This window comes from Eulemur rufifrons, chromosome 18 (genome assembly GCF_041146395.1).
Source record: "Eulemur rufifrons isolate Redbay chromosome 18, OSU_ERuf_1, whole genome shotgun sequence".
Taxonomy (NCBI): domain Eukaryota; kingdom Metazoa; phylum Chordata; class Mammalia; order Primates; family Lemuridae; genus Eulemur; species Eulemur rufifrons.
Window position 1 is genome coordinate 14,364,261 of NC_091000.1, and position 18,409 is coordinate 14,382,669.

The window sequence follows — 18,409 nt, forward strand, 5'->3', positions numbered from 1 at the left end:
ACAAAATGGGAACACACTTTTCCACTGCCCCTTCTTTTAAATCCATGGAGATCTCGTTATGCCTCTGACCTGTTAGATCCCTGCTTCTGTTTCCCTGCGCCCCACCCAGAGAAGCAGCCCCGTGTAAAACGACTTCCTGCTTTTTCCACAGAGATAAAAATGAAAGAGTAATAATGGCCAACGTTTTTGTAAGGTCCCCCCACCCCGCCCCATATAAACAGGGTTATCTCCCTTCGCTGTAGACGGAGGAGCCGGCGGGGTGGCTCCCCTACATGGATGTCTCCCGGCTGACATGAAAGGCCAAGCAGGGTCCAAAAGTCAGTCATTGCTTCCTCTGCCAATGATTCATGAAGTGACTTTGAGTAACTCCCTCATTTCTTCCATCTGATAAACTTATTTGCCATGAAAGGGAAGTGTGGAAGTTTTCTTATCTTCTTAGGAGGCAGAGGCTGTAAAGACAGGGCCCAGCCGACTTGCAACTGTTTCTCCATAGCTCCTTTGTGAGGGAACACTGAGCACGCTCAGGCGGGAAGGCGACCAAAAGAGAAAGTCTTGTGTAGGCTGCAGAGGGAACCTCGCAGAAGGAAGTCACATGAGGAGACCTGTTAGAAAAGAACCAGAATGTGTGAGAAGTTTTTCTCACTTCTCATGAACTATTTCCTTACCTTTGAACAACTTTGTGTTTTACACCCCATGGCAGACGCTTAAAAAGGTAGGAGAGTTGTTCAATGATGTCTAAGAAATAACTATTTTTTAAATCTCTTTCCCCAGGGATTAAAAGTTTAAGAAGATTCTCAGCTAGGGACACATACAAAGCCCATTCAACCGCACCCGCACTCCACCCCCCAACACCGTGCTCTTCCTACAAATCTTTTTTAAATGACTTCTCCCACACAGTTATTTGTGAATTATTATATTATATGACAACATCATCCCAAAATTATTTCTTTTTATTGTATTTCACAACTCTTAGGAGATATCAAACAGCTCACATGACGGGATGTCGTCTTCTTAAAATCCTGCCCCATAGTTTAAAGTGGTGGTTTGTACATGAATTAGTTTCACTAAGTCTCAGAGAATGATAAGGACTGAAAACAAAAAGTGTAACTCCCTGTTCTGCTTCTTGCCATTACACATCAACACATCATCTTAAAAAAAAGCAGGGGGATCCTCTTCATTCTTTACTTGAGTGCTAAGGGAACTGGGTTCTTAACAAAACAAACAGAAAATTGTTTCTTGGTGCAATCCAGGTTTTTAAAGTTTACATGCCCAGAGAGTTGCATAAAAATAGTACAGGGCTGAACCTCTTAGTGAAGTTATTTTTTTCTAACGAAACAATTTCTGAAAATTGGGACTGAAATTATAGTTTGCACATTGCAATGCGTTGAAATTCCCTTCTACTTTACTCTAAATAGCATTGTACTATGTCCAATTGCAGGGATGGAATAAAATGACCACAGGAGATTTCAGAGTCTCATTTTTAATCCAAAGTGCTGCCCATTATACATGGAAACTCCATGAAGGGGGAGGGGTGGCAAACAAAGGTGACATTAGCCTAGTGAACGTTTTGAGGGTTATGACTTCTAATGAAAAGGAACACATTTTTCATTTTGTATATATGTATACATTAAAAATATGTATACATATACTATTACAACATGCATTTATATACATGTTTTTTGTAAGTTTGCCTGCATATATTGTAATTTTGCTACTAAAAGTTATGTCATAAGGACATCGTTCTACAACCCTTTTAAAATTAAAAGTTATTGAACAGAAGAGAACATGAAAAGAAATGACTTTTCTTTTTTTTTTTTTTGCCAGAGACCAAATTTTCCGTTGTCATGAACCAGTTATGATTTATAAACATAATTACCAGTGATGTCCTGGAAAGAGAACCTAGGGCAATTCAAATTAGTTTTATTTTACAAATGGCCCCCAATTTATTATCCACTCCCTGAAACTATTAGCAACTTGTTTTTCCTTAATGTGCAAATGTCCCAATGCCCCAGATTTCTCCATAACAATTTCTCCCTTGTTCTGTTTCTAATACTTTACATATTTTCTTGCGTATTTGTTAAAAGGGGTTAGTTTGAGCATATGCTGTCTCTCTGTCACAGATTTCTCATGTTTGGTTCACTTTTTCTAAGCTTTCATGAAAATCTGCCTGTTTGTATTACTCACTTCTAGATTTACTGATGTGGTTAAATACACGCTTTTCGAAGTTGACATTGCCAACTGTTAATGGGTCAAGTTGACATTGGGGCCTCCCGATATAATATTCACCACTTTTGTGGCATTTCTGCCAAAGTGCATATCCTGAATCTAATTATGAAGAAACATCAGACAAACACAATTTGAAGGACATTCTACAAAATAACTTGGCGGTTACTCTTAAAAAATAATGAGATGAGGGCTGGTGCCGTGGCTCATACCTGTAATCCTAGCACTTTGGGAGGCTGAAGTATGAGGACTGAGGTCAGGAGTTCGAGACCAGTCTGAGCAAGAGCGAGACCCACTCTTTCGACTAAAAATAGAAAAAATTAGCCAGATGTGGTGGTGTGCACCTGTAGTCTCTACTGGGGAGGCTGAGGCAGGAGGATCGCTTGAGCCTAGGAGTTTGAGGTTGCAGTTAGCTACAATGACACCACCGCACTCTAGTCAGGGTGACAAAGCAAGACTCTATCTCAAAAACAACAACAAAAATACTTCAAAAAACTAAAAACCAAAAGCCAAAAAAAAAAGGGTGAAACACACCAAAAGGCCAAGTAACTATTCTAGATTAAAGAAAACTAAAGAGACATGACCTGAATCACATGCAATGGGTGATCCTGGCATGGATCCTAGATTTTGGGGGGTAAAAAAAGCTAAAAAGGATATTATTGAGACAATTGGAAAAATTTGAAGATGGATCATACATAATATAATAGTGTTAATGTTAAATTTCCTGACTTTAATAATGGAACTATGGTTACTACATAAGAGATTGTTCTTGCTCTTAGGGAATATCTACGGGCCTATTTAAGGGTAAAGGGACATGATACCTGTAACCTCATCTCATGTGACTTAGAAATCTGTCTATCTATCTACCTATCTTCTAATCTATCTATAAAGTGAGAGAGAAAGACTCTCTCAAATAGGGTATATGTTGACAAATAATAAGCCTGTGTAAAGTGTACCCTTGACTTCATACTATTTTTGCAACTTTTTATAAGTTTGAAATTGTATCAAAATGAAAACTTACTAAAATAAATTATAAATATACACTTAATCATATTATTTACCTTTCTTAAGGCATAATTTAGGGCTTAATGTTATAGGGAATAACAATTTTTTTTGTTCATGTTTTTTCTAACTCTACTCTTGGTGTCCAAATCACATACCAGAAAAGCACCAGCTTTTCCAAATTGTTCTGCTATAATAATTAATGAGGAATCTGGTGCAGTGTTAATTTTGAATAAAAAATATGTGCATTGAATGATAGCACCAGCTGATGGGGGCATTAATATTGTATGATTCCACACAGGCAGAACACATCCAGCTGTGGATGCCTGGGGTCCCAGAAGGAGAAAAGCTTGAAAAGAAAAAGTTTTATCAAATTTGTGCATTCTGGAAAACCAGGCATGCTAATCATTCTTACATAATTTTTGAAGCAAAATTAATTCTTAGTGAAATCATTGAAATTGGAGTAGGAACACGAGTATAACAAATGTTAAAACTTAATTAATTATTTTAGTTGCAGTCTTTTGTGATATTTTTTAGCCTTTTTTTTGACTTTTACTTTCAACTAAATGGAATTCTGATTTTATTTCACTTATGATCAAAAGAACAAAGTCCAGACTTTTTAATCCTTTAGAGTGTAACAACTAGGAATTTGTATGTGTGTGTGTGTTACAGAGAGAGAGAGAGAGACTAAAAAAACTTTATGTGCCTGTGGGTGTATGATTCACAGAACATTTGTTGAACATTTTTGAACTATACACGAGGCATTGAACTAGATCCTAATAGACTCTAAGGATACAAAGACTAATCACATAAGGGTCACGTTTTGTAGGAAAGTACAGTTTGAAGTTAAGAGTGGAGGGAACAGACAGCTAACAGATTATGAGAAGATTAACATTCTGTGTAGTAAAGCTGTGATGGGCATGCAATGCTCTGGGAAAAGATAGGAGGAGTACTTGGAAATGAGTGGTGATTAGGGAACTACAGGAAGAGTTTTAGGCACACGGAATAGCAAAGAGAAGAAAGAAGTGAGAGAGAAGATGTCAAGCATCTGTCCACTTTCCACCTTTCTGGCTCCTTGAAAGAGGTATAATCAAGAGATTTTGGATTGCTGTGTCTGTAATTTGAGTTCTAAGCCCTTAGTAATAAAACTGCAGACATTCAGTCTCATCATGTCCTTTCTGAGGTCTTGGCAGACATATCCCAGGATTTTTCTGGATCTGGTATATGGCATAGCTGTGACCTCTGAAGTCACTAGACTTAAACTTTTCTACCTCATGGCATCCACACCTGCTGCCCTGCTGGGGTTCCTGGGAGGGTCTCTGAGGCCAGTCCAGCCACTGAATTAAGGACCCACCCCACTTCACTACAAGTAACTTTTAATGAATCTGACCTTCATCATCCTGGTGCTTCCTGAAGGATCCAAGGGCTAAGACACCACAGGGCTCATCATCTAGAAGGTTCTCTGTCATTGTCTCTTTCATATTTTTTCTTCAACTATTCTTTCCTTTTTGGAGCTCTGGTTGAAAATATGATATACCTTCTTGCTTTATTCCTCAGGTCTCTTAAACTCTTTTTGATCTTTGGATCTACCTTCTAGTTTACCAATTATCTGTTCAGCTGTATCTGTTTTATTTAATCTGTTTCTTGTGTTTTTAATTTCTAAAACTTCTATATGATTCTTTAAAAAGTATGCCTTTGTTTTTCATACTTTCTTGTTCCTGACTCCTTCTTTCAAGTTCCTCTTATATTTCTCTAAAGGTTAGAAACATAATTATGTTATATTCTGGATCTAAAAATTCCAATGTCTGATGTCTTTGTGGTTCTTTTCTGTTGTCTATTGTTCAGGTTGACTTTATTTTATGTTTTCTTTTTTCTTTAGGTATTCTGTGACTATTTTTAGTGAGAGCTCATATTCTAAGTATGGAAGTTCATTAATGTCTAGATTGAAATAATGTTCCTTCAAAGAGAGTTCATATTTCCTTTTTTCAGTCATTTTAGGCACACAGACTCTTCAGCTGGACCACTTAAAATGAAATTCTCTGCTTTAAGTTTTCTGAATTCCATGGGTAGGTGAATTCAAACTTTAATGGTGTCAATTATCAAGATCTCTTCTACTTTGTTCCAAGGTGGAGACAGACCCATTTTTGTGCTGTCCACTTCTGTGAGGTAGGCTTATTTTTCATTGTCCTAAGGCTGAGGGTGTTAAGATCTGTGATGTCCCAGCACTATGTGGGGATATCTTCTTATTCACTTTCCCACTTGGGGCATGTATTTCTGCTTTCACTTTACTTTTGGCCTTTGTGGATTCCTTCTTTCGTGTCACTTCAGCAATGCAATTTTTATCTTCTTCGTTCAACATTTTAGTCATTGTATTGACAGAATCTTTCAGGATGTCTGGTCTATAATAGTGCCAGAAATAGAAGTTGGCACTAAGCTTTCTAGAAGCCAATGAGAAGAGGGAAATACAATCAATTACATGGTCACAGGGGCCAGGAGAAAAATGACTCTCCGTTGCTTTGGAGAGATGCAACAACTTTTGGCACTGAGGCCAGACGGGGATTTTTCTCAACAGCCGTTCCAGCAGGCACCATAGGTTCTGCTGTTGCTTCCATGGCACAATCGGGCCAGGCAGCTGCTCCTCCAGGCTTCCTAACCAGCACCCTTTAGATTGCCAAGGCTGGGTGGTATTTAAGGATGAAGAAGATCCAAGAGGACAGAATACTCTTTCCACTTTGTGTTACACCCGTAAGATGGGTCCCAAAGCCATGTAGCTTTCCCAAGAGGCTTCGGAAACCTCATGCCTTCGGTTTCTTAGACACGCTCAGACAGATTGGAATCTCTTACAGCCCAGGCATGGCAGATAAGTTTTCACTTAGGCAGCACAGAGTTGGCCTCTAGCTGACATACGTGGAATGAGTCTACTATAACGTAGTAAAACTGAGTCATAGTATCTTTTACACCCTTTTAGTGGCACCGTCCAACCACCCTAAAACCACATCTCTAGATAAGCTGAAATCAAAGATCAAAATGTTTTTCAGAACACCTCCTGTAATTGTTAACCATTATAAATTTTATATCCAGTTCTAGTTATATTTTAGTTTGGTTTGCTAGTAAAAAAGCTTATAAAGTGAAAAAAATACTTGGTTAGATGGGACTGCTAAGATTAAAGAAGTTAGTAATTATTAATTACATGAAAAAGTTCTAAGAGTTTTGAATGAAACTTGGCTAGAATATGTGTTTTCTAGAAGAGTGAACAGATTATATGGCAAATGGAATCCTAGATTATTGTTTCAACTTAAAATACATGGAAATATTCGTAAACAACCTATTTTCAAGGTAATACTAGGTGAATCATATTCTCTGAAGAGTACTAAAAACATGGTTACTTAAAGCTTCTATACCTAGGAGAGTTGAGAGGAAGAAAACTTTTATATTATGACATAAGAAAAGGTCAATGAATTGGTAAGACCAATTACCAAGAAGGGATTTCTGGGAGGTTTAGGAATAAACTCCAGTCAAAAGAGAAATGACTGCCCTGCAGTTTCAGCTGGGTTTTAGCCAAAGAAATAGAGAGTTGAAAGCAATTGTATGAGTCTCTATCTTGTAGAGCGAAAACAGAACTAACGTTCTTGGAAGGTGTTTTCTGTCATTTCTCAGACATAATAAAAAGTGCTATAACGATTTCATGAAGTGAATTTGAAAGACTGTGAAATAAATCATCCCTTATTGAATGGGACCCCTGCTGAAGAAATACCTTTCCTAACAGATTGGTGATTCTGGCCACATTGTGAGGTTAGCAAAAACTCTTACCAATTTCTGAAACTTTAGCATTTGGTGAACTTACTACATTATAATTTTTGTCTTAATTTTTAACCCATCTATTGTTTTCTCTCTCATATAGCATGGGTAATAATAGCAACTTTAAATTTATAGTCAAATCTTCTGTTTTTTTAATGATTTCTATAGTTGTTTTTTTGCTTTCTAACCATTTTTTTTCCTTCCTAGACAAGTTCTTCCCAATGACATAAAAGGCTACACAGCAGGCAGAACACACAGAGTCCAACATTTGCTTCATCATCAGGAAATCACTGTTTTTGGGTTCAGGATTTTCTTTCCCACTCCCCCTTAAAGATAAGAAATCCTGTTTTGCCAGCTAGAAAAGCTCTGTTCCCAAGCACTAGAGTTTAGTGTGAATATTTAAACCTGTGAATAAATCTAAATCTATAATTTTGTTTAAATTTTGAGAAAGAACTTGAAGTTCTTTTCATTTCCTTTCTCTTCTCCACTCAGTTGGAATTGATTATTCCCAATAATATTATCACACTGGTTCCCCAGTGGCCATTTTTACATGAGTTAGGAAAGTGAAGAAATAATGATCGATCCAAAGAAGGTTTAAACAAGGAGAGGAAAATAATCACCCACTTTTAAGGGTAGGATTGGCATTTAGTTTTGAGGTGTCTATGCTTTCTTAAGAGGAGAAATGGGGGCATTTATTGATACAGAAAAGCCACGTTCTGCAAATTTTATAATTAAATGGCAATACAACTTTTAAACTGATGAAATAAAATAATGTGAAATCCCTCAGTTTGAATATCCACACAAGGGATGAAATTTCACTGGGTGGTAGTTTATTTCTTACATTATATATTTAAATTAAGTCACTTTTCCTCCCAAGCTTTGGGTATAAAACATCAAGAGTCACTGGTTTTATGACTTCATATACATGATTTTAGAATTTTCAGAAAATGTCAAAAGTCATCCATTCACATGGACAGCCTGATACTCAAATGACCACTCATGCTTTGATTCAGGTGTAAATGATCTTTCAGCACTGATGGACAGGTTTAAAGGTTTTCATAAATGAAAGCTACAAAGAATCTCCAGGATCCACTCCCTTTATTGGGATGATCCTTCCACGTGTGGACGTCTTTTCTTTAGGGCATGTAGTTTCCTCAGGAGACTAGCAGGTGGTTGGCAGTGACTCAGGAAAGCTACAGTTTCTGTCTGCTCAGCATCATTTCCCTCGTCCTCCTTCTACTCTGTCCCTTGGGGTCCAGATGGCCATGTTAATCACCAGGACTTCTCCTCACTCCATGGGTGAGCATGTGGCCAAGCCTAGCTATCACAGTGCCAAATATTAATTCAGCAGTGTGCATGTGACTCTAGAAAGATAAATTATTATCTTTCCTGAGAGACTGTTGTAGGGTTGCTAGTGGGTGGGGGAAATCTAATTCCACTGGAATTGCCAGGCGGTGCAAAAGTGCGCCTGGGGCTGATTGAGGTCATCTTGTCTGACACAGGCAGACATAAGGAGCCTGCCTATAATATCAATACAACAAGTAGAGATAGCACAGCTGAAGAGTGTACAAGAAGAGAGACAGAACCCTGAGCACATTGCTTACCCCGGCTCCATCCGTGCTTAAAGATCCATCCAGCTCTGGACTGCCCAATTACACAGCTGCTACATTCCCCATTCCCTCAGCCACTTTTTTGAATTTCTAGCATGTCCAACCCAAAAGGGTCTTAACTAGTCTGTATTGCAGAACTTCTAGCCAGACTTGACAACAGTTCTGCTAAGTTCTTTCTCTTGCTCATTCTTTCTTTTCTTTTCTTTAATCTGACCCATAACCAGATAAGATATTTTAAAGATTGTATGCTAATATGAACAAATTCACCAGAACACAAAGGGTGATTTCTCACTGCCATTCGAACATAAATTTCCCACTGAAAAAACACTGAGGTGTTTGTAGTTACCCAGGGCCTTGTGTAATAACTTTGGGCATAATGCTTGCATTTACAGTCACTCTTGTGTGGAGTTGAGAGCACCCTGGGAGTTAACTAATAGGACAATGCAAAGAGGAGCATATATTCTTTCAAGGCAATTGTAGCTGTCATTTCATTTTTTTGAGAGTTATGAATGGAGGTATTGTTGCAAACAGCTGTACCGTGAAGGCATTTAAGCCAGTTATTACTGCCTGTGGTGTCTGCACTCAAAATGTTGCAAACACTAAAATTATGATTTACAGAGGTGAAAAATATAACTTTTGTAAGATCTAGCTATATGCCTGGCTCCGTCTCTTCATATTATTGGACAGATTCTTTTATAATAATACTTCTAAATCTGAGTGCTTGTAATTCTAATGAATTCAAAAGGGTTAACCAGAATATGTCATATAATGTGTAATAATATATTAATATAGAAAGCAATATAGTAACATGAATATTATTTTTAATATATTTAATTATAGATACTCATTGATGTGTGATGGAGTTATGTTCTGATAAACCCATCTTAAGTTATAAATATCATAAATTGAAAACACATTTAATGCACCAAACTTACTGAACATCATAGCTTAGCCTAAGCTAAGCCTTCTACCTTAAACATTCTCAGAACACTTACCTTAATCTACAGTTGGATAAAATCATCTAACAGAAAGCCTATTTTATAATAAAGTGTTGAATACTTCATGTAATTTATTGCATACTATACTGAAAGTGAAAAACAGAAGGGTTGTTTAGGTACTCAAAGGACAGTTTCTACTGAATGAATGCATAGCGCTTTCTAGCCATTGTAAAGTTGAAGAATCGTAAGTCGAGCCATTGTAAATTGAGGGCCACCTGTATTTCTTAATATATTATGTTAAACCTATATTATGTGGAATACAATCTGAAGACTCAAAACATAGTAAAATAATTTCTGAATGCTACATATCTTAGATGACAATGAATTTGGTTGAATGGAACTGAAATGATATATTTTAGAATTGGAAAAAAGAATTTTATGTCTCCTGGAAGAACTCTTTGATATATTGTCCAATAACTCTTTTCCTTACAATAAAATGAACCATCTTTAATACATCAAGATCTATTGCCACACTCATTTCAGTGGATTAATCTCTGAGAAAGTTCCTGCTTTTCTCCTCTTACCCAAATCATGATATAACCCTTCACCTAGATCAAACACTCCCTTTGCTTATGACTTACGATAGTAGATCAAGCACCATCTCACATCTCTTGGTTCTTGTGCCAGTTAAAAGCTATTGCCAGAATATTTGCAAAAGGGTTGCCAATCGAAAATTTCCCAGTTAGTTTACAGGTTAAGAGAAGAAACAGTCTCAATTTGTTTGTGTGCACAACATTTTCTGGATATTATTGGGTCATTTAATTAATCTAATTTTTTAACTTAAAAAGAATTTTAAAGATTATAGATTTTTTTTTTTTTTTTTGAAGGAAGGCATCTTACAGGTCATCCAGGAAAATGTTCTGATTTCACAGATGTGTCAGGATGCTTTGGGTTGCATGTCATAGAAAACTGATTCAAAGTTCCTTAAGTAAAAATGGGAATTTGGAGGCTCACAGCACTGATTGTTCCAGGTAACAAAAGAGACTTTAACCAGGGCACGGTGTCTATGACTAGGCCTGTGTTTATCTCTCTAGTTCTAAGTCCTGCTTCCTCAGTGCAGGCTAAATTCTTAGACAGAGTTTCCAGAATGGGGACTAGCAGCTCCTAACCACATGCTTCCTTGCACTTCTGCTAGGACAAGGAGTCCACCTCCCTGATATTTCAAAACAAAATCCGAGAAGTGAGTTTTCCTGGCCTGATTGACCTGACTATGTGCCACTATTTCTTTTGAATTAATCTCTGTGATTAATGGGATCATATTTGCTGACTGGTTTAAGGCATCCAGCTTCCAACCCTGGAGCTGAAGATGGGATCAGTCCCACACCAGCTGCAGTGCTGAGAAATTCAGGGTGCTATTTCTTGCAGTGGACACTGGGAGAAGTGATCAACAAATTATTAAGATGATGAAGTCTGAGGGGTTCTGAGTGCCTTGGCCTTGTCACACAGTTGCAGCAAAGCCTCTTTTAGAACCTAATTCAAAATTATTTTGTCTGTCAGCAAAGGTCCATGAACGACTACACAAATTCATGCTGTCAGCACTATGTAAGGCTGGGGCTCTTCGGGGCGGTCTTTATCAATGTGTGGTCTGAGTTTGACTTTATAAAAGACATCTGGGGTCCCTGATAAAAATGCAGATTGCTGGTCCCAATCCTGAATTTGCTGAATCAGAATCCATGAGGGTAGGGCTCAGGAATTTGTATTCTAAGTTCTTTTCTTAGGCAAATGTCTTGCACACTAAGGATTGAGAACCACTGTTTTGTTAATCACGAATTGTTTTGGTTAACAAACATTCCAAAACTTCTTACTGTGCCTGCCTCTGGGACTATATTTGGAAATATTTTCTACAAAATTTCTTTTTATTGACTTCCCCATTAACACTATGTAACTACTTCTAAACTAAAATCTGGTTATCACCTCTGCTAGGAGGATTATGAGGTCTTGCTGAATTCATCCAGTGAGCAGGAAATTCTGCAGAAGACTGATGGGCAAAGTTGAAAAGCATCTTTGTTTTGCACTATAAAGGAATATCAGCAAGTATAAAAATGGGGAAGTTAATACAAGTAGGGAAAATATAAATATATTTACTATGACAAATGGCATCAAATAAAGCATACTATTACCCACTTATATGTATTATTTACTTTTCAGAACTCTTCTAAATTGTCTTCCGAGTATGATTGATACATTAAGAGCTTGCTCAATCTGCAACACTTGGATGGTAAAAGTAGGATGTTGACAGCAGCTATTGAAAATCATTTCCATGCTGACTGTGGCTTATGATAAGAAATACAGCATTCACTGTGTTGCCTTGTCGGATCCACGTTTGTGTCTGACAGCACAAATCCCAAGACAAATTTTCCACCTGCTTCCTAGAAACGACCTAGAGGGGACTTGATGTCTCCCAAATAGCTCCCCCTGAAATCCAAAATGGCTTTTGTTATCTTATTAGCTGCGTTTCTTGGAGAGTGATTGGGGGGGGTGGTGATTGTTAGTATTGCTTTTAGATAGTAAACAGTGTTTGTGGAGGAACGGTGAAATTAAGTTTATTACCAGAGTAAATCTGATGTTTTTCCCTTGCATTTCTTGCAATGCTATAGGATTTGTGAGATGTGATATTGAACCATTCTTTGCTCAGGAGGATGATTTTTTTATGTGCTGCCTGAGGAGAAAATAATGTAAACAGAATGGTGAGATAACAATTCTACATACAACAATGATTTGAAATAAAATGTCAGTGGAATACAGTCCAAGATAATAATAGATAATTACTGAGTATCCATAAACGTTGAATACTCAGTATTACTGAGTGTTTTTAACTATGTTCTAAGCAATTTGCATACATGATTTATTTAATCTGTAAAACTACCCTAGGAGGTAGGTTTTACTCATTATACTCATTTTACATATGAGGAAACTGAGGCACAGGGAGGTTAAGAAATTTGCCTAAGTTCATACATCTAGTAAGTAAAGGAATTGGAATTTGAACCTACGCAGTCTACATTCAGATGCATTCTCTTTGCCACCAAATTCTAGAGCAGTGATGTATGATTTTAATGTGTCATAACAAATCAAGAATTATATTAAAATTTCCCAATAACCTTTTACAGTGAGTTCTGTAGAGCAAAGGAGATAGCACAAACATAATATTAAGTAGTCTATGGTAGTATAAAGATTTTATGACTATGATTTCAAGCCATGCCCAATTGCTGATAAATATGGGATTTGGTTTAAACAGGCTTCTGGCATGCTGCAACAAGGACAAGATCTAAGATATATGGGCCACCATTCTCTATTGTGACAATGTTAATCTGCCAATTAGCTTGATAGGCCCTTTGAGTTGGTTTGATAGTAGTGCATATGGATGTATTTAAATCATGCAAAATTTTAGTCTGATTGTCTCTTGCCAATGTAGCCTGTCTGCATTGCAAGATGATGGATGAGGGTTAGGAATTCATCTATGGTAATGAAACTACACACGACCACCCTAGAACTGTGTAAATACTTGAAGCCTCTGCCTGGCTTTCCTAGCACTTTTTCTAACCGAAGGGCAGGTGTTTTTTGATGACAGCAATGCAATGTAGCTATGAGTGTTTAAAGTTTGCGTTACCTCTCAAGTAAATTTTTAATAACAGTGATGAAAATGAAAAGCTCAAAATCTTATCTTGCAAGGCAAACAATTATTTGTACTTTTTGTATATTCCTTTTCAGCCTTTGTTCTTCTATAGATAGAATTTTATATATTTATAATCTTGCTGTATATATAATTTTGGATCCTGTTTTTTACTTAATATTTCACATGCTTTCTTATTTTTATAATTGTTATCTTAATGGCTACCCAATAAACCATTGAGTTGATGATTATTATATTTTATGAAACTATTTTCTAATTGTTAAGCATTTAGATTTTTCTGTTCATTTCACAATGATAAACAATACTGTTTAGGTTTGTCTCACACACCAAATTTTGTCCAGAATTTATATTTGTATATAAAAATCACAAGTCACCCACACTTGTTTATGGATCATCCATTGTTGCTTTTGCACAACAGCAGATTTGAGTAGGTGCAATAGAAACTATATGGCCCACAAAGCCTAAAATATTTATTATTTGGCCTTTTACATAAAAAGTTTGCCAACTCCAAATTGTTATCCTAGTAACCAAATTGATTTTGGATAATTTTATTGAGATAAATTCCCAGGATTGAGATTACTTAGCCCAAGCACATGAACATCATATGGTCTCAAAGTGCATTTCCACATTGTTGTGTAATGCTGCTGTATTGATTTATAATGCTGCCAGCAACATATGAGTGTGCTATTTTCATTCAACTTTATCGTAATTGGGTTTTATCACTTTTAAGTTTTTATTAATTTCATGACTTCTAACAGTGCATCAGTGGTCTTTTTGTTTGTTCTTCTTCAGCATGAAAAAATATCTCCTCGTAGATTTATCAGGTGTTTTTCTCATCTGAAATGTCTGTTCATGTTTCCTGTATGCTAATATATTAGGGTCTTCCTGCTTCACTCATTAATTTGTGTGAGCTTGTGGATGATTTTCTGACTTGCATTAAAAGAACTAGCAATAAGATATGTTGTTGAAGGCTTACTGCACACGGATACACATAAATCATGCAAGCATTATGTGATTCATTAAAGCAGATAGAGAAGTCAGACTTACCGTAATTATGAATGCTACCTTTTAAAGCTGGAATATTTGTGTTACTGATGTAAATAATACCAGTAGCTCTTTTATTACTCTCTAAATCTGTAAGCTGAACTCCTGAAAAGAAAATATGTCTTCTTTATGTAATGAAAATATTTGCTTATGTAGTATTAAATTTCTCATTTGTGTATGACTCATTAAAGTCGACAACCAACTCGGCTCTGGTCCTAAATAAAAAGGACCTTGTTACAATAATCTTTTCTCTCAAGATGCAAAATGTTGACAAGCTTGCGTCTCTTCCACTCTCACTGCAAAAATTAAAAAGGGCTGCAATAAAATTATGGAAGAGAAATCTGTGATCTAATATAGGACAGAATTCCTAGGGAGTAAGAATAGCTTCAGGGAGAGAGGAGCAAGGAGAATTTACGTATTTATATTTGTTTATAACCCTAAGAAAGGTTTTTAGGCAATGTTTGGTACAAAAACACCAATGTTTATTGGTAATATTTTGAAGTTATGAAGTCAATGCATTTTAATTTCCCCTTTCATATAGTGTTCCCTTCCAGCCAGCAAATGACGAGACAGTCCTGCCCAGAACAAAGGTATGACTGACTCGGCTTCACTCACAAAGGAGAATTTCTTGAGCATGCAGCAAGACAGTAATTTGAAAGCCAGGCTTTGGAGAGAGGGAAATGTGTTTTCTAAATTTCTTTAGTTCCCATTAATATAAAACTTTGGTTGATTACTGCATGCAAAGTGTAGTTGGAACTCAGAGTTTGGAGATACAGAGAAATTAGAAATATTTTCCTTTTGACCCGAGATAGGTTGCAGGGAAATGAGAGGAAGGCATAGGGCAACGCTGTTATGATGTTGGGTGTTATGGTGGTGGCAGCCGTGTGGGATGTAGCTAGTGAGCCCCTTCAGTGCGTTGTATATGAAATGGTGCCATGACTGAGGAAGGATGTGGCAATAGCAAGGTTCCTTGTTCCCATGCCTGTAGGGGGCCCGCAAGGTCTCCATCTCTGATGCTTTGGAGAGGGACGCAGAGCTTCTGAAGACAAGTGGGTCACAGTGTGTGGGGACATCAGTGTCTGAAGGCCACAGCTAGGGCTAGGAACCCCCTAGTGCATACCAGCTTGATGCCAAGTGACCAGATGAGACTCGTTGCACCACGGAACTCACCAGTCTAGAGAGCAGATCAAACTGGCAGATGACCCGAGGACGGTGAGGACCTGACAGACCCATTTCTCTCAGCCCTCTGCACACCCACACCACCTCTCAGTGTCAGCCAAGTGCTGCGGCTAAGAGCACGGGCTCTGAAGTCAGGCTGCCCACGTTTGAAACTGGTTCCAACGTGTATTATCTGCTTCACCTTGGTCAAGTTACTCATTTTCCTCTTTTCTCATGTAACGATAGAGTTGTTATGACAGTTTAAGGTAATTTTTATAAAATGCTTGCAAAGGGGCCTCACTAACCCCTCAGTGGCCTCATGAATGTAGGTTGTCACTGGGGAGGAGCATGGCACTGACTTGAAAGAGACCGGCTCCCCGAAGGGGACTGTTGATGCTGCAAGAGAATGAGAATGTCTGTCACAATGCTTATTTCACTCTGCCCGGGGGAAGATTAGGTTAGTGATAGGAAAAGAAAGATGTTGCATTTTCTTTGTACACCTGAGGGCAGTGCTTGTGACGCTGTGAACTCTGCACAGAAATAGGACCAGGAACCCGCCCTCTGTCCCTTGAGCCCCTCTAGCCACCTACACTCCCTCGCCCTGCTCCGTTTCCTGATTAATGAGCCCAGTGAACAATTTTCTGATCTTTTTTGTCTTCCTGTGGCCATTCTTCTTTTGCCCTTGGGCGCTGTGATTCAGCCCAGTTTGTGTTCTTCTTCTCCAGGTGCTCCTTGCAGCCTCCCGTAGGCATTCTTTCCTTTCTTGCTCCTGCAAATGTCATCGTCATGGTGTCACGCTTGACTCTTGGGTCTTCTCACTCTATATTTTGCCTGTACTCCAACTCGTGATGTCAGCTGCTACTTGTGGAGGCGAACACAACTGAATTTTAAAAGTCCAGACCTGGCTTTTCAGTGTAAATACCGCATTTAATTGCCTGTAAAATGTTTGTTCTTACTTGGTGTTCCATGTGTTCCTCAAAGTCAACGTATGTCTGGCTGCACACATACAGGATGAACCCTCCTCATCCTCTACTCCCATTTCCAAAGTGCTCCAACTGTGTGGCATATGACACTCACGCCAGACTCCTAAGAGTTACCCAGAACACCTGCCTCTCCCCTACCTCCAATGGTCCCAACAGCCACCAAGTTCTGTGGCTCCAGACCTTTCCTATGAGTCCTCTGCTCTTCAGATCTTCTGCCTCTGCCTGCATCTCAGCCCACGCTGGGCCCTGACTGGATTACTGCAAAACTGCCTGACTGTCAGCCTTGTCCCAAGTCAGACCATCCTCCATTCTCCACCAGAGAGGCCTTCCAAAATGCAAATCAGAGTTTTTCAGCTTCTTATTTAAACCCCTTTAATTGTTCCCTATGCCTTCCGGCAATGGGTTATAAACTGGGGTTCTGAGCTTATCTAACAAAGCTCTCCTTGGGGCCAATACTTAGAGTCACAACTCTTGCCCACTCCCACCCCAGTCTCTGTGCTGCTTACATATATGCTATTTTACATGTCTGGCCCTTGGCACATGCTTTTCATTTTCTTAGAATGCTTTCCCCAGCTAACCACCATCCGTCGTTCAAAAATCAGATCAGTCTTACGTTAGGAAACTCTTTTGAACTGCCTTCTGTTCAACACCTGCTGCCTCCTCCCAAAACACACCTTATTTATCTACCCAGTGTTCCCTATGAAAGCACCGATCCTCTCCAGCCATACTGTTGGCTTGTTCCTGTGTCTTACCTAATGAACTATAATCTCTTTGAGGACAGAGGTTTCTAACTATTTATTCAGTGCCTGGAAACTGGTACAGAGCTAGTATTTGTTGTAGGAATGGATGAATGAATAAACATGGCTTGATGCAGATGAATGGGTCTCTGAAAAATCCTGTTACGTGACATAGGAGACTAATGAGCTTTCTCTCTTCATAATCATGGGTGATGAGCAGTAGTTTAAACAGCAGGATAGCTGCACACCTATGCTGTCAGCTTACATAAATCTTTTTCATCTTTAGTTATTTTATGTTTACTAATTTTTAATAAGCAAAACCCTCTCCAATGTTCCAGTAAATTTAATCTTTATACATAAATACTTTTTAGTAACTAACCATGTTTCCTCTGACATTAAGGGAAAGTATAATCATCCTACATGAGTTACAGACTATGAAAACAGAGTTTACATAAACAAAGTACCATTGTGCAACCAGTAATAATCACACAAGTTAATCTATAGATCTTAGATAAGTAGGATATAGTCTGGGCATGTTAAGAAACATCCCTGCATCCATTGTTTGGAGCAGACATTTGGCTGTCCTATCATTTTATGTGCCCTTTTCATTTTTCTCAAGCCCCAGGCACACAGCACGATTTCATCTTTGGAAGTTGACACTTTATTTTTTCTTCCTGAATTTCTTTCTATCCTAATTGCCCATGAACTAGAATTTCTTTTTTTTTTTTTTTTTAGTTCACCCCCTTCCTTGGTAGCCCAATAAATAAATAGAGAAAAAAATTGGCTCTTTTAAAACTTTCCAGTCTTTTTTAGATGGCTTTGGAAGTTTTCTTGGTTTTAGGGTAATCATCTGACAGGGGATTCAGTGCCCTCAAAATCTGTTTCTTAACCTTTCCTTTGGATGGGGATCTCCAGGTTGCCCTCTGAGGCTTCAGGAATAAAAGCAAATATTCTTTGCAAATATTTGTGCCTTCACTTTATTTTAACAGCTATTGTTGACTTTATTAATTACTTTTTCTTAATAGTTGGTTTTGTTTAAGAAAGTCTTCTCTATCCTAAGGTCCTAACAACATTCCCCTCTAATTCATTTTAGGCATGATATAAAAAATATGCATTACGAACTGCAATTTGTTCAAACATGGTCATCTTGGAGCAGATCTGGCTGCAAGTAAATCATTCGTTACACTTAATTTTCACTCAATCCATTTTTAAGAGTTTGCACGCA